The sequence below is a fragment of the Phyllostomus discolor genome, chromosome 3 (assembly GCF_004126475.2).
Source record: "Phyllostomus discolor isolate MPI-MPIP mPhyDis1 chromosome 3, mPhyDis1.pri.v3, whole genome shotgun sequence".
NCBI classification, from domain to species: domain Eukaryota; kingdom Metazoa; phylum Chordata; class Mammalia; order Chiroptera; family Phyllostomidae; genus Phyllostomus; species Phyllostomus discolor.
The window spans coordinates 152,307,832-152,335,450 of NC_040905.2; the positions used below are offsets into that span (position 1 = coordinate 152,307,832).

Below are 27,619 nucleotides of genomic sequence, written 5' to 3' on the forward strand. Positions count from 1 at the left end.
GGCAGCCAATTGATATATCTCTCCCTCTCTTTCTCCCTCCCTTCCCCTCTCTCTAAAAATAAATAAGCAAAATATTTAAAAATAAATAAATTTTTATATTTACTGACATTTTAAAATAGCCATGATATATTTCTCAATTTTAAGAAGGACTAGTCTGAGATCCAAGATGGCAGCAGAGTAGATGAAAGCTACACTTACCTCCTCCCAGGACCAAACTGGAATTAACAACCAAAATATACAAAAATCAGCCTGAATAACTAACTGAAGACTAGCTAAAGAGAAGTCTTTTTTTATATTGTTTTTTTAGCTTTTATTATAAACAAATTATATATAAGCATATATAAAATGTATTGTGCCAGTTAAAGGGTAATAAAAATAAACACCATGTATTTATCACAGAGTAAGAAACAGGATATTACCAACATTTCTAAAGCACCCTACCCTTCCCATCCCTACACACTCCTTCTCTCTCAGAGGTTAACCATTATCACGAGTTTTGTGTTTATCACCCCTTTGGTTTATTGTAGAGTCTTTCCAAAATGTATTTATTCCTAAATAACATTACATTATTTAACATATTTTAGAAATGTATACAGTTATATGGAATATACTTATGTTTTCATTTATGACTTACTTTTGTGCTTAATATGTTTTAGTCATGTTGTTACACATTGCTATAGTTAATTATCTGTGGCGTCCATTTGAATGAATATACCACAATTTATTCATTCTTTGACAGTGAGCATTTGGGTTGTTTCTATTTTTTGCCATTTTTGAATAACATTTCTATGAACTATAACTAAAGAGAAGTCTTATAACAAATGATTTACCAAAGAAGCCACATCGACACTGGCAGGAAGGGCAGAGACGTGAAAAAAGCTGGGCCTGCTCCCATGGGCAGCAGCTGTGATGCTGGAGGGCTATCTCAGCTGTGGGGGTTCCCCCTGAGGAGTGTGGGGTTTCAACCCCAAGCCAGGCTCCTAAGCCCAGAGCACTAGAGCTGGGAAAAGGCACCCACATAACCAGTGGCTGTAAAAACTGGCAGGGATTCTGTCCATCAGGGAGATATGCGTGTCTGCTAAAGATATAGACACTCTCTTAAAGGGCCAACACATAAAATCTCATTCACAGCCACAAATCCTGTGCCCCAGCAGAGGAAAGGTGAAGCAAACTAGAGTCATATGAGGAAAGACTGGGGTTTGTAGCTCTGGGGAATGAGTAGAAGGGACAGCCACCAGGATCCCTGTGCTGAGTCACTCTCCCACACCATAGACAACACCTTTCATGGGTGGAGCACTCCCCTCCATATGGTATGAGCCTAGGAGAACACAAGAGCCCACACCCTGGTCTCCAAGTTGCCTGACCCTATGGGAGCTTGTGCCCTGCTCAAGAGTCAGCTCCCTGGGTCAGTAGGTAGAGGTCTGGGCAGACTCAAGGGGTGTCAGTGCCTGAGTGGTACAGCTTTGGGACAGAGGCCATTCCTCATGCTTTCCCTAGAGCCTGACTGGTGCCTCCCTGTCATAGGAGATCTGCTAGCCCCACTCTCTCAGCTCCTGGTGACCCCACCCTCACGCTTCCTGGTGGTTCTGCCCTGTGAGACCTGGGCAGAATTCAGAACTGACTGAGTTGTGTGGCTCTGGGGTGGGAGCCACTCCTCCCAACTTCCACCAAGCCTAATTAGCACATGCACTTCACAGGAGATCCACCAGACCCATCCTCCCAACTCACAGTGGCCCTGCCCTACTGAGATTGGGCTCCTGGCAGAATATGGGACAGACTAAGCTCTGTATCCACGACAGGGAACATTTCCCCACAGCACACCTGACTGGTACAGAGTCTTCCCTTCACATGGTCAAATCTGGGTCTGTCTGAGCCTGATAAACTCTGCTGGCCTCAACCTACTGACCACCTTAGACCTTATCCCACCACAAATGTGTGAGAACACCCAGTAGGTGTCAGCTAGATTTGGTATACTCTGGGACATGTGCTTAGTGGCCTCAGACCCAGCATTAGCATCAAGTTTGAACCTGTATCCATCTAGTGAACACCACTCACCCCTACCTGGTGACGCACTGAGAACCTACCTACCTTATGCAATTCAAGCACTTACAAAGGCTCTTTCAGTGACTGAGTCTACCAGGCAACTGGCACACAGAGATAGGTAGAGGTAAACCTCAGGGTGCCTTGGGACATTAGCTGACCTGCCCCAAGGCCCGGTGCTGGTAAAAGCTAGCCTTGGTGTACAGCTTTGTCCTTCCCATGTATACCCAGGATCAGCTGAGGCAACCACAAATAGTGGATCACTTGTAGCTCCAAACAGGCCACCCAAGGCTAGTGCCAGACAATATGTGACATTAGCCTATACCCGAGTCCCTCCCAAGAAGTCCCAGAACCAACACACCCAGTGGTCAGCTTCAGACAACATCAGAGCAGAATCCAAATAGCTTCACAGGGAGCATAGCCAAAGGGAGATCTCAGCAGGCACCAGATTTTGCTGAGGCAAATTCTACTTCACGTGGTCAGCCCCTGCATAGCAGCTCAACAACTGTGTTTGGTGTTGATCCTCACAGTCAGCCAGCCTAAGGGTAAACCCCACATACAAATGAGCCAATAGCAATTAAGACTCAGTTACAACAGGAGGGCCCACATAATCCATAAAAGGCACATTCCTGGAGCACCCACCTCAGGTGATCAAGGACTCTGTACCACTGGGTCCCATGGGACACCTACTACATAAGGCACCCTAGCAAGACTTGGAGTCATAGCAAATCTACCTAATACAGAAAAACAAACAAAATAGTCAGCTAAATGAAGAGAAAAAGAAACATGCCCCAAATAAAAACCATTTTTTAAAAATGGTTATAAGAATGTTCAAAGAACTTAGAACAACAACAGTATACAGAAGAACACAGAAACCATAAAAAATGAGTCACAAATGAAGAATATAATATCTAAAATGAGTAATACGCTAGAAGAATAAACAGTAGGTTGGGTAAAGCAGAGGATCGAATCAGCAATTTGGAAGACAAGGTAGCAAAAAAAACACCCAGTCAGAGCAGCAAAAAGAAAAAAGAATTTTAAAAAATGAAGATAGTTTAAGGGACCTTGGGGACAACATGAAGCGTAACAACATCTGCATCAGGGGTTACAGAAGCAGAAGCAAGAGAGCAAGGGATTGAGAACCTCTTTGAATAAATAATACTGAAAACTTCCCTAACCCATTGAAGGAAGAAACACACAAATCCAAGAAGTGCAGAGTCCCCAAAAAGATGAACCCAAAGAGATCCACAGTAAGCTACATCATAATTAAAATGATGAAAGTTAAAGACAAAGAGAGAATCTTAAAAACAGCAAAAGAAAGACAGTTACCTACAAGGGAGCTCCCATAAGACTATCAGTTGATTACTCAAAAGAAAATTTTCAGGCCAGAAGGGATTGGCATGAAGTATTCAAAGTGATGAATAGTAAGAACCTGCAACCAAGGCTACTTTACCCAGTGAGGCTAACATTTAAATTTGAAGGAGAAATAAAGAGCTTCACAGATAAGAAAATGCTAAAGGAGTTCATTACCATCAAACCAATATTACAAGACATGTTAAAGGGTGAAGAAGAAGGAGGAAGGGAAGGAGAGGGACAAAAAGGAGGAGAAGGAGAAGAAGGAGGAGGAACCAAGAAATATAGTTTAAAAAATTAAATGGCAATAAATTAAAAAATTAAATAAATATCAATAGTGACCTATCGATAGTCACTTTAAATGCAAATGATCGATGCTTCAAACCAAAGACACAGAGTAGCTGAATGCCTAAGAAAACAATGCCCATATATATGTTGTCTACAAGACACCCACCTAAGAATGAAAGATACACAGACTAAAACTAAAGGGATGGAAAAAGATATTTCATGCAAATGTAAATGAAAAACAAAGCTGGGGTAGCAATACTTATACCTAAAAAAACAGACTTTAAAACCAAGGCTGTAGTGGGAAACAATGAAGGATACTATATATGATAAAGGGAACAATCCAACAAGAGAATATAACCCTTGTAAACATTTACACACCCAATATAGAAGCACAAAAATAGGTAAAGCAAAGCTTGATGGACATAAAGCGAGAGATTGACAGTAATTTAGCAGTCAGGGATTTTTAACACCCTATTGACATCAATGGATAGATCTTCCAGACAGAAAATCAACAAGGAAACAACGGCCTTAAATGACACACTAGATCAGATGAGTTGTACTAATATTTTCAGAGCATTTCACCCCAAAGATGACACCACAGAAATATAAGTATATCTTGGAATACAGATATCTGAGACAAATGAAAATAAGAATACAACAGCCCAAAATGTGTGGCACACAGAGAAAGCAGTCCTAAGAGAAAAAGTCATGGCATTGCAGGACTACCTCAAAAAACAAGAAAAATCTCAAATACACAATCTAACTTTACACTTAAACAAACAAAAAAAGAACCACAAACAAAGCTGACAAAATCAGTAGAAAAAAGCAAATAATAAAGATCAGAACAGAAATAAACAAAATTCAGCCTTAAAAAAACAAAATTTCAATGAAACCAAGAACTTGTTCTTTAGAAAGATAAACAAGATTGACAAGCCTTTAACTAGACATAATGGGTGGGGCAAAAGTAGATGTTAGTTGTTTGTATGGAAAATAATATAATAATTGATGAATAACAATACAAGAATAAACTCAGTGTTTTTCATACTCTTAATTGTTAACCTACTTTTGCCCCACACTGTATCTCCTCGGGCAAGAGGACAAAGGAAAAATAAATAAATGGGACTACATCAAACTAAAAAGGTTTTATACAGCACAGGAAACCATCAATAAAATGAAAAGACAACCCACTGAATGGGAGAACATATTCACCAATAACACAGCTGATAAGGGGCTAATTACCAAAATTTATAAAGAACTTGTAAAAGTCAACATCAGAAAACCCACAAACAATCTACTTAAAAAGGGGCAAAACACTTGAATAGACACTTCTCCAGAGGAGACATACAGATGTCCAATAGACATATAAAAAGATGCTCAACATCACTAATCATTGGAGAAATGCAAATTAAAACCATAATAAGATACCACTTTATACCTGTCAGAATGGCCATCATTAATAAATCAACAACAACAAGTATTGGCGGGGATGAACTATTGGTAGGAATGCAGATTGGCACAGCCACTGTGGAAAGCAGTGTGGAGATACCTCAAAAAATTAAAAATGGAAATGCCTTCTGACCCAGAGATTCCACTTCTGGGAATTTATCCAAAGAAACCCAAAACAATAATTTGAAAGAATGTGAATATGTACCCCTATGTTTACTGCAGCATTATTTATAATAGCCAAGATTTGGAAGCAGCCCAAATGCCCATCAGTAGATGAGTGGATCAAAACATTTTGGTACACTTACATAATGGAATGCTACTTGGCCATAAAAAGGAAGGAAATCTTACCTTTTGCAACAATGTAAGATGGTTTGTTAAACATACTCTACTAAACAAAGGTAAGAAATTAATCAGTTATATAACATTTTATCAAATGATGAATATATATGTGTGTGTTAGTGTATATAGTATGCGTTTAATCACTATCATTTATCTAACTCCTTGGGAAAGATACTAAGTAAGGGCCTTAGTATTTCTGACACCATATCCAAATACACATCCCTCTGACTCAAGGGATTTTGTCAAACCCCTTTCATTACTAAAGGTGCCTCTTTTCAAGACTTTTAGCCATGACACGGCATAGAAACCTTAAATCCACAGTCTTTACAGATAAATGATTTTCTAAATTCCACGGATTCTGTGTCTGTGTCTGTGTCACAGGACTCAGATCAGAAAACAGATGAATTCTATTCCATCACAGAAGCGCTCTTGATGATTCTGGCCTGCTTTGATACTCTGACTTTACTCCTGAAATAAGATAAAAGCACCATAAAGGTGTTTCCTGTTTCATCCATCATAGTGATTTTTCTTGTTGGTGCTCTTAACAATAATCCCTGTAGAGTACATATACATCCCTAACTATTATACATTTTGGAATCTAGCCAGGTTTTTGCTATCAGACACAAAGCTGACAAATACGTTTTACCGTTTACACTTTCAAACATTCTAATTTTAAAGAGGTTAATGCTACCTTATTTTGTTAATTAAAACTGTAAATAATACTTGCCAGAATTCCATAATACCAAAACACTACAAAATCATTCATTAGGCAACTTTTAATTGTGAAATGCAAAAATAAAATGCAATTTTTCAAGTTTAGTACACACTAGTGTTTTCTGAAACAGAATGTTAAGTTAGTGATGGAACAGTGAAATGCACTAACCTTCCAAATAAAACGAGCATGTTAACTAAATGTTTCATATAAACAGAACTGTTTAATGATTTACAATAAATAGCCCCACAGAGGAGTAAAATTACCTTTAAAATGACTTAAACATTGTCATGTAACCATGTCAGAAATACAAACTTATAATTAGATAATTACCTTCAAAGTCTGAGACACTTATATTTATAATCATTTCATTACAAATATAATATTCTAAAGTTGGTTATTATCATTGATCACAGTTAAATTACATATTTCTGAAATAAAACCACCACTAAATCTCAGATTAATGAAAAGTAAAGTAAATGTATTCAGAGAATAAATAAATTTTGATTAGCACTTTAAGTTATAATGTACTATTTACTAATTTAAAAATGGGCCCACTGAAACAAGAAACAAAGTATTTTCAGAGTTAACCATGGACTGTTTAACTTCAGGCATATTTACAGTGCATTTAAAGGAAATAATTTTTCTGAAAGAGAAAAATCTTACTATTATCATCATCAATAAACATCTCTGGGTTCAATTCCTTGTTACATTAATTGCTAGCTCTATTCAAATTCTATTCAGCATATCAAATTCTCTATGCCTTGGTTTCCTCATCTTTACATTATGGGTAACAGTATTTATCTCCTAAATTACTTTAAAGGTTAGGTGAGATACTATCTGAAAATTATTTAGCAGAGTGCTGAGAAAATAATAAAGAGAAAATAATATCCAACACAAGGACAAATGCTAACAAAATGTGCACGGTCCCTGAAGCCACAGTCCACAATGGAGGTTTATAAGACTACAGAGAATCTCTTCCATGAAACACAAGTCATAAGATTAGAAAACTGCATGTTCATATTACATAAATTATTTTTAGTATATTATCACTTCAATTAATCCCAGCAACTAAACACTCATTGGACAATGGTAAAAATCAACTTCAGTCATTCTATATTTTCTGTAGCATAACATAAATGGAATATTATTTACAAAATTCCAGATAGTTTACATATACTTGAAAACTCTGGTTTTAAGACTGAAATGTGTATTTCAGACTAAAACATAGTTTCATTTAAGGATGGAATACCAAAAGATCAAATGACAGCCATAGCTGAATAAGGTCAAATTAGAGGAGAAAGAGATTTGACTTATGTGTCTCTGAGAGGCCCATTGTAGACTTACATGGTCTATGGTGTTTCACAACCAAACATTTAAAAACCAAAAATCTGTATAGATTTATTTAGTGAAAAGGAAACAAAGATCATGGGAAAAGGTGATTAAGATAAAAAGTAAAGGCACCCTAAAAAAAAATCCGTGTATGTAATACTTCTTCACAAAAAGCAAGACAAATAAAAGGCCAGGGCAGGGGACAAAAAAGAAATCAAAGCCAAATACCCAAACACCCTCTAACTATAAGGGACTTTAATACTACAAGAAAACCAAAGAAAGAGAGAAACCCAGAGAAGTTATATACATTGATATTCAGGCTACCAGGAAAATATTATTTCAAACAGTTTTTTAAAAGGCAGTTTTGTAGGCCTATTGATTCCTTTTGTACATTTCAAGGTAAAATAGTTACTTTGTAGTTGACTCAATAACATAACAAAGATCTCTCAGGAATCAGGATTTAACAAGAACCCTCTCTATTTTTGAAAAAAAAAAAATCTAAAAAAAGTTACAGTTTAAACTAACTGAAATAAATTGTACACAAGTACATGTGGTTAGCATACAATCTATACAATCTACTTATGCAATAATCCCATTTTTCTTCCAAAGCAAAGTCAATAAATCTTTCCTGCTGTGCAATAAATTCCAAGGTCATGGACAAAGATGTTTATTAGTATAATTACAATGTGGAAATAATGCCATTAAGCCTCCAGTTCTAGGTTTCATAAATTAATAGAAATGGAAGATTAAGAAAGTGTCAAGTATGGTTTTAATACTTAGACACTTAAAAAAATCATAGAGTACCTCTCTTCTTTTACATGATCTAACTTCTGGTTTCACTTTAATTTGATCTTTGAAGTTACTAACAATTTTTATTGCTTTCTTTTATTTTTTATTTTATTTTTCAATTACTATTTACATTCGACACTATTTTGTATTAGTTGCAGGTGTACAGCATAGTGGCCAGATAATCCTATACACAGTGATCTCCTCAACATTTCAAGTACCCACCTGCCACCATACATGGTTACTGCAATATGACTGACTGTACCCCCTGAGCTGCACTTTACATCTCTATGACTACTTTGTAGCTACCAATTAGTACTTAGGAATCCCTTCGCCTTTTTCACCCTGCCCCTCAACTGCCCTCCCATCCGTCTGTTCTCTATATCTATGAGTCTGTTTCCACTTTGTTTGTTTGAAGTTACTAATATTTTTAAAAAGTACTTGCAAAGCAGTTTTATGATCATAAAAATTAAGATATGGCCTTAAAAAAGAAAAAAATATGTGGCCTTATGAGAAGAGGGGAAAAGAGCCAAAATCGCTAAATGGCTGAAAGGAACTCATTTATTATATAATGAATCACTCAACTTGAAAGAAATTCTTCAACAGGATCTCTATGTTCAATTTCTGCACAACTCTTGAACAGTATTTGAAATCCATCTCTATAAAACTGCAAACATGCACAATACCAACAGGTTCTTATTGCCCCCTAATATCCAATCTTTACTTTCTATTCCCAATAATAAGCAGAGAATCACCATTTCAGAGAAAAAAAGTTTTTCACATTATGTTCAATCATTTTGGGTGCATGGTTTCACATGAGAAAGAGAACTGCATTAAATGATAATATCTAATTCTCAATGTCTGTACTTCATGTTAGTATGGACTTTATTATCATTAGAAATGACTGAAAAGACCATGTAGTTATTTGGGGGTTGGTTTGTTTTGTTTGGGGGAAATCTCTTTTCTAATATGCTTTCCTTCTACTAATCAGCAAACAGTAGTACAGAAGTTAGAAAATAAATACCCCTACTTTCTTCTGCCACTAGAGAATACATGAATCATAATACCATAGAGGTTGTTTATGTATCTGGTTACAGCATATCTGACGTTTAGAGCTAAAGTAAATCTCAACGGGTTATCTACATCTGGTGGATCTTTCATGTCTTACTTCTGAGAACTCTGCACCACCACAGAAACAAACAAACAACAAAAAGCACTTGGTTGTTAGGATATGTAGTTTAAAGTAGATATTCACTTAATGCCTTAGTTATAAAAATATAAAAAACTGTCCCATACAGCACTGCAACAAGGAATTTTCTGGGCACTAACAACTGTATCATTGCTTACGGGCCACCAATCTATTCAAATCTCAAGTCTATAGGAACCCAAACTCTTCTACCAAAGACAACAAATTTATTATTCTTAACAGTCTACACCTACTTCCCAGTCTCACTCATTCAGTAGTGAGCTTCTTTAGATGCTATTTGCTACCATTATGATGCAAAGTTCTCACATATACTTTAAACCCAGTTTTAATATATAGGGTCCAGCACAAACAATGCCCCCTTTTTATTATAAAATTATAAGCATGTAATTCTGTAACATACCAATATCACACTCACACATGCCATAAGACATTTTAGGTGAAATGCTCAAATTAAAACTATAAATCATTACGCCCATATTATTACCCTACCAACCACACTTAAGACATTACTTCTGCCAGACTCTGTATATAACATAAAGCTCTTACATAACAAGTTTTGCAGACTCTTCTTTTTTAATATTTATTCTTTGCTTTTTATTGAATAAAATTATATAGGTTTCAGGTGTACAATTCTACACACATCATCTGTTTACTGTCTTGTGTTTTTACCACTCCAAGTCAAGTCTCCATCCATCACCATTTATCCCCATTGTACCTGCCTCCACCATCCCTCCTCCTCCCCCCATCAATCACCACACTGTTGTCTGTGTCCATAACTTACTTTTTCTCATTTTGCTCGATCCCTCTCTCCCCACCCAGACCAACCCCAACCTGACCACTGTCAGCCTGCTCTCTATCTATGAGTCTGTCTCTATTTGTCAGCTCATGTTTTTCATTAGATTCCACATACAAGTGAAACCATATGGTATTTGTCTTTCTCTGACTGGCTTATTTCACTTAGTATAATACTCTCCAGGCCCATTCATGCTGTCACAAAAGGTAAGAGCTCCTTCTTTTTTATGGCCAAGTAGTATTCCATATGTAACTGTACCACAGTGTTTTGACCCACTCATCTATTGACAGATACTTGAGCTGCTTTCAAATCTTGGCAATTATAAATAATGCTACAATGAACATAGGGGTACATATTCACATTCTTTCAAATTATTGTTTCAGATTTCTTTGGATAAATTCCCAGAAGTGGAATCTCTAGGTCATAAGGCATTTCCATTTTTAATTTTTTGAGGAATCACCATACTGCTTTCCACAGTGGCTGTGCCAAATCTGCATTCCTACCAATAGTGCATAAGGGTTCCCTTTGTACCACATCCTCGCCAATACTTGTTGTTGTTGATTTATTAATGATGGCCATTCTGACAGGTATAAAGTGGTATATTATTGTGGTTTTAATTTGCATTTCTCCAATGATTAGTGATGTTGAGCATCTTTTTATATGTCTATTGGACATCTGTATGTCCCCTTTGGAGAAGTGTGTATTCAAGTGTTTTGCCCTTTTTAAATTGGATTGTCCGTGGGCTTTCTGATGTTGACTTTTACAAGTTCTTTATAAATTTTGGTAATTAACCCCTTATCAGATGTGTCATTGGTAAATATGTTCTCCCATTTAGTGGGTTGTCTTTTCATTTTGTTGATGATTTCCTCTACTGTACAAAACCTTTTTAGTTTGATGTAGTCCCATTTGTTTGTTTTTTTTTTTTCGTTTCCCTTGCCAGAGGACACCACTGCATCTTCTTAGTAAGAGAGAAAACATGGAAAGTAGATTCATAGCAATTTAAATTTTAGACCTTGAAATTAGTAACTTTCATGGTTCCCTGTTTATCCAATCTTACATCTTCAGATCTTTTTCTCTTTCTTTCTTCTCATTCCCAATCTCATCTTTACGTCTTTTCAGAATCATGGCTTTCAATTCAGATGTCCCTAGGTGACTCTAACTTTAAACTTCACTTGACCATAATCTCCCTTCAGATTATCATGTATTATCTTTTCTTTTTGTCATTGTTAATTCCTCAAAAGTAAAAATCTATATCTACTACTTTCATTCCCCATCCACACACCAGATGTAATAAATGAGTAGGATTTAAAGTCAACAAATCTAAATACAAATTCCTACTTTAATACTTACTAGCTGAAGAAACTTAGCCAAATTACTAACATCCCTGAGTCTTATTTCCCTAATCTGTAAAAATGGAAATTATGCTGCCTCTTTCATAGGTTGTTGTGAAGACTAAATGTGATGAAATATTTCAAATACCTAGCAAACAGCCAGACACTTAATAAACAAACTAAATGCATGCCCTTCTTTGCCATGTGAAATCCAGCCTCTGACTCTGATACAGTAGGTAGTTAGACATGAGCAGAGCAAGGACAACAGGCCAGGTACAGAAGGTCACCAGGGCAGAAAGCCCCAGGTGCCTAGCAATGGGAAAAACTGGGGGAAAAAAGAATTGTAGGGTGGGACCTCACCACACACCCCCCAAGGTGGCCTTTCCCCACTAGTATATCACTGGTCATGTGGCTTGGACCCTCTCTTGACCACTCCTCTCCTGGCATCTCACTAGTCATGTGACAAACTAAGGGGTTAGAGGAGGAACAAGGGGGACCAAAAATATGCTTCCCTTGCTTGACTTTAAGCAGTAAGCGCTCAGGACAGTGAAGTTCTAACCCTCATCAAATAACCTTAGGAACAAAGCCTCAGTCTGCTGACCACAGAGTTTTGGTAAAACTAGAGATGACATCTAGACCTCAGTTGTGTTTCAGCTCCAGGCCTAGAAGAGCTGCAAGGCCAGGCAGAGCAATGCCATGGCTGACATCAGGACCAGTTGCAGTGGCTAATGACCCCCTATCCTGGCACTGACCAATCAGTAGAGACCACAACCCTGAAAGCACACACCTGGAAAACTGATGAATATTCCATTGAGATTCTCCCTTCAGACTTCCAGATAAAAATGTCAAGACAAAGGACCCAGCGTGTACACACACTCATGCTCCCTCTCTAGAGCATGCCCATGCCTTCCCCCAACCCCTTACTTACTGAGGCACGCTCTCTGTAAAGCAGGCCTGCCTCTTCCCCCCGCCCCTTCCCCCAGGTGCACTTCCATTGCCTGCCTTTCTCCTAAGCTCAGAGGGCCCCTCTTTGCCTCCATAAATTGTTTCCTGAGCCCATGCAGCCCAGCTGGCTCACTTCTTCTATCTCTGTGACTTTCTAAATAAACTTTTGCTTGTATTTGAGTGTTTGCTCTGGATTCTTTCCTAGCCAAAACTCAAGCACCAAGGTCTAACATCTGGTGCCATTCATCCTTAACAGCTCCACCATTCTCCTCACAGATGCAGGACTTATTTTGCCAGTGTCCAGTTCCCAGCTTCTTCTATACCAAGAAAGAGAAAACCCACTTATGAACTGAGGATACACAAACCCTGGTGGTTATTTTCTCAAATCAACAGAAGCTTATTTTCTGACCTGTTTTTAGAAAAAATAAAATGTTATAGAGGAAAATGGAAGAGTTTTAATGTAAAACTTAACAACTCTGACAACCTACAATTTTCACTAATAATGTCATTCACACTTCTGTAGCAGCCTCTGTCTCCATGAGGGCCTACTCTGTTTTGGATTACACTTAAGTATACCCATCTGTATTCTCCCCCAGTACACTAGGATGTACTTGGGAACAGAAACAGCTATCTGTTGAGTAAGTCTTGCTTTTGAAAACTATCTTCTTTTAAAGAGTTTCTAAGCATATACAGATATATGCGTATTTTAAACAAAGTTTTCAACACAGATACAAACTTACTACATAATATTTCTGGGTATTGACATCACTGAACATGCTTTCAATGAAATTTTTCATGTGAGACTTTATCAGTCCTATTTTTCTATACCTCCTATTTTTCTTCCTGCCTTCCAAACAGATCTTTCCCACATTTGTAAGCCCTTACTTTTACCTCTTTGAGAAATTTCACCCACTCCGTATATCTTTGACAACACTTTGCTAGAACAACCAATTACACACTTTCTCATTCAAATCCATGATCATTGCAAATTAAACAAAACCAAAACTTAAAATCATGATCTCTTGCCTTTCCCAGGCAGATCCCCAACCTTATCTATTTATGTTAGAAATACTATTAATCTTACAAAGTAAAATATTAATTCACCTTGTATTGCTTTCTATTCCTGTAGCTTCTCATATTTACTCTGTTGTGAGGCACTGCTATTGAAGATTTCTAAGAAAGAAAGGTCCTCACCTCAGATTTTTGAAAAATAGATTATAAGAAATAACAAGATTAATCCTTTTCTCTCATTCTGGCCCAGTGGAAAGCAGGTCAGACATAAAGAATTCTAACACTCATTGCTCAGGCACAAAGTAAGGTCAGCTTAAAAGCAGTCCAGCTTATTCAGCTACAACAAGCAGGAGGTTCAAGAATCACAAGATCTTTGAACCAAGCGGCCTATTCAAACTAAAAGGAACACAATTTAGGGTACCCTCACCATGCAACCAGAAAAGACACCGGCATTCGGGCTGCCTGTCATTACCAAATCTAATAAGCAATGACAGCGATTGAATCTTTTATGGGCATTTTATTCAGATGGCTGGAGATCTGAGAAGATGGCAGGTTCATAGCCTAACAAACTATATTGCCTTCTCTTTCCTGGCCAGATCTTTTATAAGGGGGATGGGGGAGGACAAGCAAGGTGCAGTGAGGGCTTTGAAATTCAGGGAGGATTAGGTGAGCAAAGCTGCAGCCTTCCTGCAGCCTTCCTGTTCTGGGCAGTTAGCTGTTCCCAAGGTTGGTTGGGGGGGTCACACAAAAGGCCCAGATGCCTCCAACATGTCCCCAGGCGGTAATCTCTAGCCAGTGCCCCAGGAGGTTGGCTGCTTTTTTCAGGAGCCAGGGTGGGCCTTAACTGTAGTTTCTGAAACAAAAGCTTAACATACACATTACTTGCTAGACTTACAGCTTTTTACCTTAAGCTAAAATTTTCCAAGTTTTCAGTCCCCTATCAACCAGACTAGCTTAATCAGATTAAAAATACACATATACAAAATTAGGAATAAGGAGTATTCCTAATTTTTATTAGGAATATTATCTGATAATATCAGATATATGTAAAGTTTTAATGATTATAAAGAAAGATATGGCATATTCCTAGGTATATATGAAGTACATCCTCAAACTTGAATAAAATAAAAGATTTCTATAAAAATCTTTTATATACTCAGGCAACTGATTCAATAAGGCCCAAAGTCCAGTTTAAAATGACACTTCCTCTCCCTATCATGACTCCATTTTAGGAAAAAGTTCAACAAACAACAACATTAATAAACAGGCATCAGCAAAAGAAAGATTCCCAGATGCATGTATGGAAGAGAAGAACAGCTGCCAGATGTGGCCCAGCAGAGGAGTGGTGGTCAGCAGCCGAGAAGGAGGCTGGAGGTTGGAAAGCACAGGCCCCATGTGGGGCAAGAGTTAAGTCCAGGAGCTAAAGCCAGAAATGACTTATTTGAGAGGCTGCACTGGAAGTGACCAACTGTTACAGAGTGCAGCCAAGAGGGAGGACCCCAAATGGGCATTTGAAATGGGGTCCAGAACTCAAGGTGTTCAGGAAATATTAAGACGTCCTCACCACCCCCCACAGGTGTGAGTTGGGGGAAGGGACAAATGGAGCAGGGCCATTCAGAGCTGTTTTGCATAGCAACAGCCTTGTAGCTACCCTCTGGCATGGTCATTTAACATATATCTATAACCTTTGACTGGTTACATAGATATGTTAAATAGCTGTGGCCATGCTCTGAGCCAAGGGAATGGAAGTAACTTCCCCACCAAGACATAACTGGGGGGCAGGTCCCTCGAGTTACAGCGCCTTTGTGGGAGCTTGGAAAAGATTGGCTCCATGACATGGGGCCACACCTGCCCAGACTCATGATGGCAGCCCAGTAAAAGTGGAAGGATTTAAGTTCTGGCATGTGAGGCTGAGTGTGGGAGGAGTCGGAAATGGGGCTGCAGAGGAAGACTGGCGCAGGGATTTAAACCCAGACGCGGCAGCCCTGGGAGAGAGAACCACGCGTCTTTAGCAGAGTGGAGACTCCCACAGCCCTGTGAGAGAGAATCACCATGCAGCTTTAGCAGAGAATCGCCACTCGGCTTTGGCAGAGTGGTAACCCCCCCACCCTGCCCCTGCAGCCATTGAAGAGAGAGAAGCACTCGGTTTTGGCTGAGTGGGGACTCCCATGGCCCTGGGAGAGAGGACCATGTGCCTTTGCCAGAGTGGGGACCCCCGCAGCTTTAGAAGGGGGAACCACCACCTGGCTTTAGCAGAGATCCCAGTGACACAGCTGAGGGTGCCAGGAACCCAGGGAGGTCTCCCAATCAAGACAGTATACTGGGACGAACCAAGGACTGCCTGAGCCATGGACTTCTATCTCCTTTCCTGAGAATACAGTACTCTGGACTGGGCAAAGGGGGAAGGAAGGACTGTGTCTGTTTGTGGGTGTTTTAAGGGACTTCAGGATTTTTGATGAAGACATTAGGTCACTACTTTAAGTTTGTATAGCATTAAATAAACATTTTTCCTTTTCACAAATCTCTGGCATTGAGAGACATCTTTCCTATAGACAGCGGACATAACGGACCTGGGGGTTTCTTTCAGTAATAGTATATCGTCCCAGGCCTCCCTTGTTTGTTCTGTAACACAACCACACCCACATGCCCTTCCCCCAACCATGCAGAACCCACTGTAGACAGACATTTGTCTACAAAAGAAGAGACAGATTTATTCCATAAAACAACCTAAAATGAAACAAGAACCAGATGAGTACTCTTAGGAAGAAACAGACAGCTAGGTGTGCAAGGCAATGCCACAGAACAAAGCCCAGCGTACTTATCCAGGGTCACCCAGCCCTACAGCCAGCTCACAGCTCACAGCTCACTTCTGAAGAAGAGCCACCCAAGTCACCAAGTTCTGTCTCTATGCAAAGCTCCTAATTAGCTTTTCTTTTTCTTCATCGTTAAAGGTGAAGAACAAGTATTAACGAACAAGTGTTGGTTTCAGTTACTAGGGCTACATAACAAAATACTTCAGCATGTATTTTGTGTAAAACTATTCATTAGGCTCATGTATTCTGCGGATCAGGAAATAAAACCAGGCAGAGACGAGCAGTCTCTGCTCCCTGATAACTGCAGCCTCAGCTGAATGAATGCTGGAGTGTGAAATCATCCACAGGCGCATTCATACAGGTCTGGCAGTGGGTGCTGGCTTGCTGCAGGAGACCTCAGCTGGGGCCCTTAGCTGTAAACATAGTTCACCTTGTGACCTGGGCCTTCCCTGGGAACAATGGCTGGATTCCAACAGAGAACACACAAAGAATCCAGAGAGAGCTCAGAGCCAGAGGACAGAAGGAGCAGGCAAAAGACAGAAGCTTGTTGCCTTTTTGACTAAGTCCTAAAAGTCATGCAGTGTCACTTCCTCCCAATTCTATTCATGAGAGGCAGTCACAAAGGCTCGCCCAATTTCAAAGAAAGGGAAACAGATCCCCCTCTTGATATGGAAATGAAAACGTTTGTGTGTTTATGGGACCAGAAATATTGCTGTGCCCATTTTGGGAAATACCATCTTCCACAGCCTCCAAGTTGGAAAAAAGTGATCAATGGAAACAGAAAAAAAAGCAAAATTAAGACCTCAGAAGAAAGAAAAAGAACTTAAATAATTGTTTATTGTCCGTTAACACCCAACGGAAAAAAAAACCTACAATTTAAGAAGATACAGAAACTACTTTTTAAAAGGAGGGAATGAAAAAATACCCAAGAATTAAAAGCCATTTTTAGAAAAAATGCCTAACAATATAAAACACTGAAATAGAAAAACTAAAAGAAACTTAAAAATTTTATCAGAATCTAAAGCAAAAAGACAGGAAACGTTAAAAAAAGTATAGCTACCATAGAGGATTAAGCCAGGATATTTGATTTCTCACAAACTAATGGTTATTCTAGAAAGAGAGAAGGGGGATGAAAAAAAAAAAACAGGGAGAAATGTGATTGATGTTGAAGCATCTATCAAGTATTATTTTTACGAAGTAAAAATGTTAATCCTCCCGAAGTTCAGCATCTACCTCATTTTGGTACTCTCCTGCCACCAGTTCTGAATTGAATTTTGAGTAGTCTAAATTACCAATACTCACTTGAAGAAAAGCATTTGAGAGCTAAATAGCTACAGATTAAGACACTTACAGAATTATTCCAATTTTCATTTCTAGGTACTTTAACTAATTTTCTTGTTTAAAGAGTCTCTCATAGGAGAAAATAAAATGCCCAAACTCTGAAAGAGAATGCTGTATTGGAAATACTATGAAGTTGGGCAGATGCTTAAAATCAAATTCTGACTCTAAAACTGTTGCATCCAGCAAACTCGAGAACAAATGTCGGAGACTTTCAGGGTATCAAGGATGTTACTTTATTGGCCAAGTTTAACCTGTGCAGGGGCGAACTCTCAGAGTGTCCAGAGACACGGTACCCACAAGGGGCTGCAAACGAGAGATGCGCCTAGCGCTTCAGCTAAGTCCTCATATAGGGGCGGGCAAGCAAGCGTTATACAGAAGCAGACGTGGCAGTTAGCAATTCGCCTACAAAGACCTCGCGCAGGAATTTCAAACCAAGCATTCTTGCATAAGGCGGGAAGGCAGGATGTTTGTTCAGTAACCTAGTAATCTCCTGGCCCTAGCTAGCTAGGTTCCTATTTTCTCATGGTCTAAGTTTTTCCCTACTCCTTACAAAAACCTACAAATATGTGACTTTAGGCAGATTTATTAATAACTTTGATCCTTAATTCATTATATAGTTATAATTTGCATTTATGTATTATTTTATTTTCTCTTTACAGATAATTTTAAGGAACACAGAAAATGTATATAAAGCAGATAATCCATAACGGTTATTTACTAGCATGATTCAAGATCCTCACAGAATCCCGAAGTGTGATAGCCACATTCCCACTCTGCCTATATCATCAAAGAAACATTCTCTGGGCTAATGCTAGGATGACCAATCTACCCAATGCTGGGTCTCATCTACCTCTTTGTCTGTATTTTTGGTCACCAATTATGTGATTTGTGTTCAAATAATTATGTGATTAGTGTTCTTAAGGCAGAAGGTGGTAGCATTCTGAATTCTGCAAAGGCAAATGAATAGGTTCTGTTTCCAATAGTGTGAACTGGAAAAACAGGCTCATCTGAGATTCAGTCATAGATGAGAAGGAAGACTGGAGAGAGTTAGACAAAGCAGAAGAAAAGTAAATGCCTTCCATCTCTTTAATTATTTCTCTAGGTATAGTAAATGGTTACCACCATCCAAGCCTAAGAAACAGAAAGGAAGGAAACATTTTAACAGACTGGCCTAAAATCTCAAAGCCATGTAGATAATGACTATCTCATAATAACACTGTGAGCCATGTTGGAATTCAGGCAATGACTTGACTATCAGAGGCTATCAAAGTAAATTGTATATCAAAGTATTGGGTTGGCTAAAAAGGTTCATTTGTTTTTTCCCATATGATTGCTCTAGTAGCACTTTAACTTCGTTTGAAACAATTTTACAGATTGTTTTGTGATAGCTGTCATATCAGCATGCATTTTTTTTTTTTTAATTATCAAAACTGGCCCTGGCTAGCATGGCTCAATGGATTTAGCACCAGCCTGTGAATTAAACAGTCACTGGCTCGACTCCCAGTCAGGGACCATGCCTGAGTTGCAGGCCAGGCCTTCAATAGGGGGCGCTTGAGAGGCAACTAAACATTGATGTTTCTCTCCCTTCTCTTTCTCCCTCCCATTCCCACCCTAAAAATAAATAAATAAAATCTTAAAAAAAATAAAAACTTATCAAAATTGGTGAATTTTTGTGTAGCCATTTTAATATTGAAGATGGAAGAAAATAAGCAATATTTTCAGCATATTATGCTTTATTATTTCAAGAAAGGTAAAAATGCAACTGAAGCACAAAAAAAGATTTATGCAGTGTGTGGAGAAGGTGCTGTGAGTGATCAAACATGTAAAAAGTGGTTTGTGAAGTTTCAAGCTGGAGGTTTCTTGCTGGACAATGCTCCATAGTCGGGTAAACCAGCTGAAGTTGATAGCAATCAAATCAAGATGTTAACTGAAAAAAATCAACATTATACCACATAGGAGATTACCAACATACTCAAAATATCCAAATCAATACAGTTATGGTGAAAATGAGAACGTGTCTTTTATTTTACAGAAAAAAACAGAATTTTTGGCCAACCCAATAAAAGATGAGTCTAGAAATAGTAAAAACAATAGTAAAAAAGGGTTAGTAAAAAAAGATATAAAATTGTACACATAGGTATTTGTTTAACAGGACATAAATCAGCCAGTTCCCTACATGGAAACTATGTTACTAAAAGGTTTTTATTAATTACAAGGAAAAAAAAGAAAATCCTGTGAAATTCTCAATTCTAATCTAGACCTTAGCTAAATAAAGCACAGGCTTTGCCAGTTTAGACCAAAAGATCATATGAGTCTTGGGGGGCTGGGCTGGGATGGGAGTAAAAGTCAGAAAACTGTACTTAAACAATTAAATTTTTTTAAAAAAGCAAAAAATAATAATTAAAAAATAAAAGATCATGTGAGTCAAAGTACCTGCCACCACCTGGGGACAGTGTACCACCAACTGCTGGAAGTGACCTAAGGGCAAAGACCCATAACAAGTCATAAAATTGCTTTCTAACAGTGTACATTACTATATATACATACATGTACAGCTTACATATTAACATATAAAATTAATGTAAGTAGAAATATAATTCTATATAAAATTGTTTTATATTATAAACATAAATAAAATATATGTAATTTATTTATACAAAGTACATAATTGTACAGTATGTTTGTGTTTACACTTAACCCAGTGTGTCTATATATGTATGCATATCTGTGTACACAGTAAGTCCTCAATGTCATCCATAGGTTCTACGACTTTAAGCAACATATAGGAGTGGACAAAAAAGTACTGGTACATCTGCAGTTGTGAGTACATGAAACACAGAGTTTATTCTTGTATTATAATTTATTAATTATTGTAGTATTTTTGGTATTACAACTGTAAACCCACTTTTCCCCACCTGTGTATGTATAGCACAGTAATCATAACAGAGATGGCTCCCTTTACCAACTGTCACTTAAGTGCCAGCCCATGCTAAGCGTGTCACACATCTGCTCTCATTTAATTCCCCAACTAGTGGTTAAGTTGCTTGCCCAGGGGTAGATGGTGGCAGAGCTGGGGAGAGAACTAGGTACTCCTGTTCCCACAGGCAGGCTTCTCCATCACATACAGATCAAGCTACACCACCAAACTAGCCTCAAATCAGCTATTGGACTTCATCACCCTGAAGGTTCTGCTCTCTTTCCCAAGCTGAGTCCCAGCTCCCTGTGGGCAGTATAGGTGTGCATATAATAAAACAAATTTTACCATAGCCTAATTGATATAGATAACAGTTAAATTCCTATGACATCTCATCAACATTATAATGAAATGTTGAACACAATGAAGTTATCTGAGGACCTCCTGTATGTTTATGAATATCACTGAAAACTGGAAAATCAATGTGATTGTTAAATTAATAAAATGAAAATTTTGATAATAAATAGTAAAATTTCTTTTTGTAAAGCTCAGAAAATAATTTCCTCTCCTGCGTAGCCTGAATAATTCAGAATATGATTAAGTGGCTTGATAGGGGAAAATAAGCTACCGAGTTTCCTTAAAGTGGGCAACATAAAACAGGTAACAGGAACCTGCATATTTTCAGGTCTAGAAGTAATAATATCTGTTGTAAAACTTAAGAATGATTTTGTTAAAAGGCAAATGATTTTTTACTCTGTGATGAAAATACTATTATAATAGACAAAGAAAACATAGTACTTATCAACTTTTCCTTTAAATAGGTGTGACACATTTTATTTTTCTTAAATATAAAAATTTCCTGTTTGATATATTAATATTAAAATTTTCAAAAATAACACTCTTTCAAGTTACTAAGGGCCCAAAAAAAGCCTCTTAAGCAATATTAACCAATGCATTTGGCTTCTATATAAAGCAACTTGATCGTGTATACTGTCAAGTTCTTTGTGATTATTTTGTTTCTTAATCTACACAATACAAGCAATAATACTCATCTCTTAAAATGTTATAACTGTTAAATAAAATAGTATTAAGTGCCTTATAATGTGTCTAACCAAAGTGTATGCTCAGAAATGTTAGTTTTCCCTCTTTTTCTAAAACTACAAGTAGCAAATTAACCTTACATAAAATTATTTGAATAAAAATCACCTGTGTGGGGGAAATTCATTGTTCCTTTTTATGCTCAGTGCAAAACAAACAGTTTACCTTTCCTTATCTGTCACACTGGCAAATGTTCCTGATTTTGATTTGCTGTTACTGACATGTTAATGAAAATGCCTCGAGATAGCTTAGCTGCTGAGAAAGGGGCCGAGCAGGTGCTCCTGTGCACCCTTTCAGATGTATGCACTGACCTGAACAAATATTCATAGCCTCAAAGCACGCACACACACCACTTAAACCACCTGTATTTTTTAACCAATAAATCTGTTTCTTGAGCTCTGCCCTGAGACTATAAGCAGCTATGTCATCAGGATTAAATTATAAGATGTGCATCTCAATTTTAATAGTAAAAAATAAACATAATTTGAATCCCCAACAACATGAAAATAGTACATCTCACAGCACAACCGTAAGATGGAATATTGCATGGCTCATTAAAATAAGGTTTTTAAATAAGATTTTTAAATAGATGAAAATGGGATTCCTTTTCCCACTTGCTAAGGATCACCTTGATTCACTTATTTTATACTTCACATCTAATCCATTAGAAACTCCTTGTTTTACCTTCACAAAGCAAATATAGCCAGAATCTCACCATTCTTTAATCCCACCACCCTGTTCCAGGCTACCATCATCTCCAGTCTACATTATACGGTTAGCCTCTGACGGGTCTCTCTGTTTCTTTTGTATACCTACAGTCTAAGAGATGCTAGAATGATGTACTTTTAAATGGAAATAATGCCACTCTACCCAAAAATACAGGACACAAAACAATATATAGCACACTTCCAGTTTTACCTGCCAAAATGTTAATAATGCTTATATATGGGTAATAATGGAATTACATACATTTTTTCTGTGTTTTCAAAGTTTTTCTTACTGTGAGCATGTTTAACCAAAAAAAACAAATAAATAAAATGTTCATTAAAATTTTTAGATGAAGTTGAACTGTATGATATAATTTTAGTATTTAAAATATGATCTAATGAAAAGCCAGTACTCAATTAAGAAACATGATAACTCTAATCTCAAATTACTATTCACTGTGGACAAATTTAAACATGGGAAAGGTATTTTAAAATTATAAATGAGAATGTACACTTTTAAAAAAGGAAACTGTCATAAGAAGTTAAAATAAAAAGGCATTTTTTATTTTATTATATATTTTTCTGTTGTTCAACCTAACCAAAAATGGAAATAACTTTTTATGAATCTTTTAGCTTCCAGCTTGTACCTTCTCTGTTAAATTATTATTTTTTAAAAATGATGTGGGAGCTTTTGTTTTCTTAGCTCTTTTTTCTCTGACCTTGAAATATAATTGACTACTTTATAAGTCTCAATGGTATAAGTCATTAGGAAGATAAAACATATATGGGATTAAAGTAAAAAAATGATAAGACTTTTAAATTAAGTAATGATGTTAATAATCCTACTTTATGAAATGGCTTATGTGATAGATTTTAATTATTATTGTAATCAGGGTTTATCAACTAAAAATGTTTAAACTTTTTAAAGTAAGTGAATTTGGGAGCTCTTCTTCAAAAGTTTATTAGAGAAAATATGGCTATACATTGAAAATTATTAAATGACTTCATTGCAACATTCATATTCACATTCTATATCCTCAGAGCACGACAAATCATTTAATAATATAAACATCAGGACTATTTTTGATAAAAATATGGTCAGTATTCATGAAATGGGACCCTTTGCCACAATTATTATGACTCCAAAAAATCTTTGCAAACATGCCATTTGAAATTTGAAAAACATATTCTTTTTTCTTCTTGCTTCTTCTTTCCCATTCATTGTCTAAGGGTAATTAAATTTTCAGGGTGAAAAATAATAAAGCACAGAGTTCATTTTCTATTAAAATTGAGACATAAGCAATAAAAATCCAAAGCAACTGCAAAAGGTGAGGAATGATACAGGGTGCTAAGAGGAAGCCTGAATCTCTGAGCCCCTTTGGGGCTGCTACAGCTTGGTGGGATAGAAGTAAGCAGATGACAGAAAATGAGGATGAAAGAGGGCATGTGAGTCCTGGCCAGTGTAGCTCAGTTGGTTGGAATGTCGTCCTACAAACCAAAAGGTCATGGGTCGGGGCACATGCCTAGGTTGCTGGTTCAGTCCAAAATCAGGGGTGTATAGAGAGGCAACTGATCCATGTTTCTCACATTGATGTTTCTCTCCCTCTTTGTCTCTCCTTTCCTTTCCCTCTCTCGAAAATCAGTAAGAGTATCTGAGGGTGAAGAGAAAGGAAGAAAAGAAGAACAGGGACAGGAAAGGGAAGGGAGGGAAAGGAAGGAAAGAAGGGAGGAAGGAAGGGAAACAGGAAGGAAGGAAGTGGGGGGGGAAGATGTGAATAAAGGCTGGATCACAGTTAGACAAAGGAACTATTTGGGAGACTTGCTGTGAATAAATTTTAAAATTTAAAAATAAATTTTATTTTTTCCATAGGCATCCCCTTTTAACCAATGTCTAGGATTTTTCATGGACAGAATTATAAAACTGTGACAACTCAGAGTTTATAAGATTTTGGTACTTGTTTCAGAAGCTCTCATCCATTTTATATCAAAAATTTCACTAACCACTAAGATGCAAGTAGTCCTTTTAATTAAATTAAATATATTCCCACAAAACCAAAATACTGTACTTTCCACATGGTAAAGGCTCAAATGTATGTATTAATTAGAAGACCAGATTTATTTTTTTAAGACAGATAAATCAGGAGGTGACTTTTTAACTTTATAAATTCTTTGCTTTATCAAAATGTCCTATAAATATAAAAATATTTTAAGATTTTCTGTAAGTAATCAACATACCAATTATGTTTCACATGTGATTTAAGGTTATCAGAATTTAATAGATACCCAACTTTTCCCAGGAAAAATAAGAAACAACTATAACTATAGCTTTATTCTAAATCTAAATGATTATCATTCTTAATGTCAAATGTACTAGAGATAGCAAAATAAAAAAATCTATTTTCATATAAGCAGTATCATTTCTGACAAGTTTTTCAGTTTCTCCCTACTCTGAAATACGTTTAAAGTAACACAAACCTAATGCCCACTGGCAGATGAACAACTAAGTAAATGATGTCATATATAGTATGAAATCCTATATATAAATTAACATGATTAACAGATAGATCACTTAAAGGCTTGTTTAAGGCTCAAAGAGTATAAGGCTATACACAACTGTCTCAAAAGGTTGTCAGGCTTTAATCTGTTTGCTTCCAGTCAATGCCATGTGCCAATAAATACACCAAGATTCTTTCTTGGAGATTATACTCACCACTGGTTTCCCTGTTCCCATATAACCATGTGTACAGACTGGCACAGAACCTAATGAGGACATCTAGGATAACTGGTTAGAATAAGAGAGCTATATCCCTAAAACGTTCTTTGCTATGGTACTGAAACCTAATGGGCTCCTTCTAGGCCCCAGATTTCTGGGTTCTGTCTTTCTTCCCTTTTTATTTATACTCACACGCTAACAAATTCTTTCCTGAGTTCACCTTTCTTATAATACCTTGTTCAAAGCAAAGTGTCATAACCAACAAGTATAATCAATTCTTCCCAACCACTTCCCCTAGAGCTATACCATCAGTAATCTTATCACAAGAACAGTTTCTCAAATATTTTGCCACAGCTTACCATGAATCTTTCCACCTCTTATGTGTTTCCTCTCCACAAACTGCCTGGTCTCTAAGCCACTGCCTCATAGTTTGGTATTGGTTATAGCAGAAACCCATTTTAATGCACAAATTCATATATTAGCTCCCACAAGTGTTTACCGACAGGCTGAGGTCCTCATTAAAGTAACTCTATTTTAATCATTCTTTCACCTATTCCATTAACCTGGAGTGTCTACCAGCAAATAGAATTTGAGGTATATTAAGCATAAAAATGTAAGGCAGTATCCAAGATAAAACTGTTAGTATTATTAGTTATTAAATTTAAATCCAAGCTTACTTGAAATGAAGAAATAAAATACATTGGATATGTAGATTTTGTTGTCTTCTGAACTACTGTACACCATATAAAATAAAGATGCCTAACAAAATGGCCTCAGAGGTCCAGTGGTATAAAGATATTATTAGCCAGGTTAACAATACAAAATATCTCAAGAATAGTACGTTAGAGATGGGGGAGGGGAAGAAAAACAAAGAAAGAAAGCTTTGGCTTGTTTATTTTTTTCCATGCTACATTTTCCATATTCACTTTCTAGAGTTACCAGTAATAGAGAAGCGTGCTATATCTAACCAACTGTAGTTCCTGACTTGAAAGTGTGTTTCCTTCACGGACTTAGACTTCTTAGAGAATTTTATAACTATTAAACTAGTCCCATTAATTCAGGATCAGCAGTAGAACCACCTTATCTTTCCTAAACCCATAGATTTTAAGATTTTATCTTTGTCTTTGTCATTCCACAGTTTCATTACTATGTTTAATGTATGTATTTGTTTTTATTTATCCTGCTCATAGTGAAAGATTACTCTTTCTTTAAATCTATAAAGTTTTTAGTCCTTCTTGTTCAAAATGTAGCCTTGCTCTGATTTTTTCACAAAGTTTATTACACATTTTTTATTTTATTTTATTCTATTTTCATTCTTTTATTAAATAAGTCTTACTCATTTTTCTATTCTGTTAACTTCCTGTGACCCATCACTTTGTCCCTCTGCAGACCATTTTGAGTGGCTTGCTTATCTATGTTCCAATTCACTAATATCTTTACCTCTATATCTACACAATGTTCAAACCATTCACTGAGTTTTTCATTTCAATGATGATATTCTCATTTCTGGTCTTGTAATTTCTATTCATGTCTTATTTCTCAGAACATTTAAAAACACTTATTTTAAAGTATCATTTAAAGTACCTTTCCATATCTTAGGTAGTATTCCTACCACCTGAGGTGCAAATTTTCTCATTTGATGTACAAGTCATTTTTTTACATGCTTTATAATATTGACTTTTCCATCAAAATCTCTTGTGTATTCTCTGAAGCATGCCTACTGAATATTTTCCAGTTTCCTCCTACAAGTACATACTGGCTCTACAAGAGCTCGACCATTTTAAAGCTAATTCTCAGCTGAGAAGTCCTTGGATAAAGCAGTAACGTCAGCTGAGACCCTACTTGGATGTATGGCACGGGCCTGGGGTTCCAATTTCTTTGTGACTTTTTCCTACCCAATGTCCAGAGTAGATATCAAATACCCCCGTACCTGGCAGGCAGGGATGTTCCAGGTCCCATTTCACAAGAAAACAGCCCTTCCTGACTCCCAGCTTCACACAGGCCATAGAAAAGAGAGCTTGATTTCCCTAATGTTACGATTATCAACTCTTAGCCTCCAGCGAACTTTGCACACCCCAGTGAGCTATTTAAACTTCACTCCTTCTCTTGTTTGGTGTTGAATATCCTCTTTATTTCTAGTATCTGAGCATTTGCTCCCTTTGTTTTAAGCTTGGCTAAATATCCCTCAATGCATTTGTTACATTCATCTAGTTGCACCTCCATGTGTTCAGAGTGAGAAGTCCTTTCACCTTAGCAAAACTTTGATAACCAAAACTGACAAGGATAGTGTGGGAGAGATAAATTACAACACAATCGTGACTAGGAACAGATGTATTTTTACACCATCAATGTAGTTTCTGAAATCATCACAACTAAGTGGGGTTTATTTCAGGAACGCAAGGCTGACTTAACATTATAATGCTGAACAATATACTACATGTGTCGGTATC

The 27,619-nt window shown here is 37.1% G+C and overlaps 1 protein-coding gene across 4 annotated transcripts in view; it reads right to left on the minus strand.

Annotated features, from left to right (window-relative positions):
* Positions 1-27,619, minus strand: part of CCDC171 (coiled-coil domain containing 171) — a 312,135-nt gene that overhangs the window by 113,499 nt on the left and 171,017 nt on the right. The gene's annotated exons all lie outside the window — the stretch shown is intronic.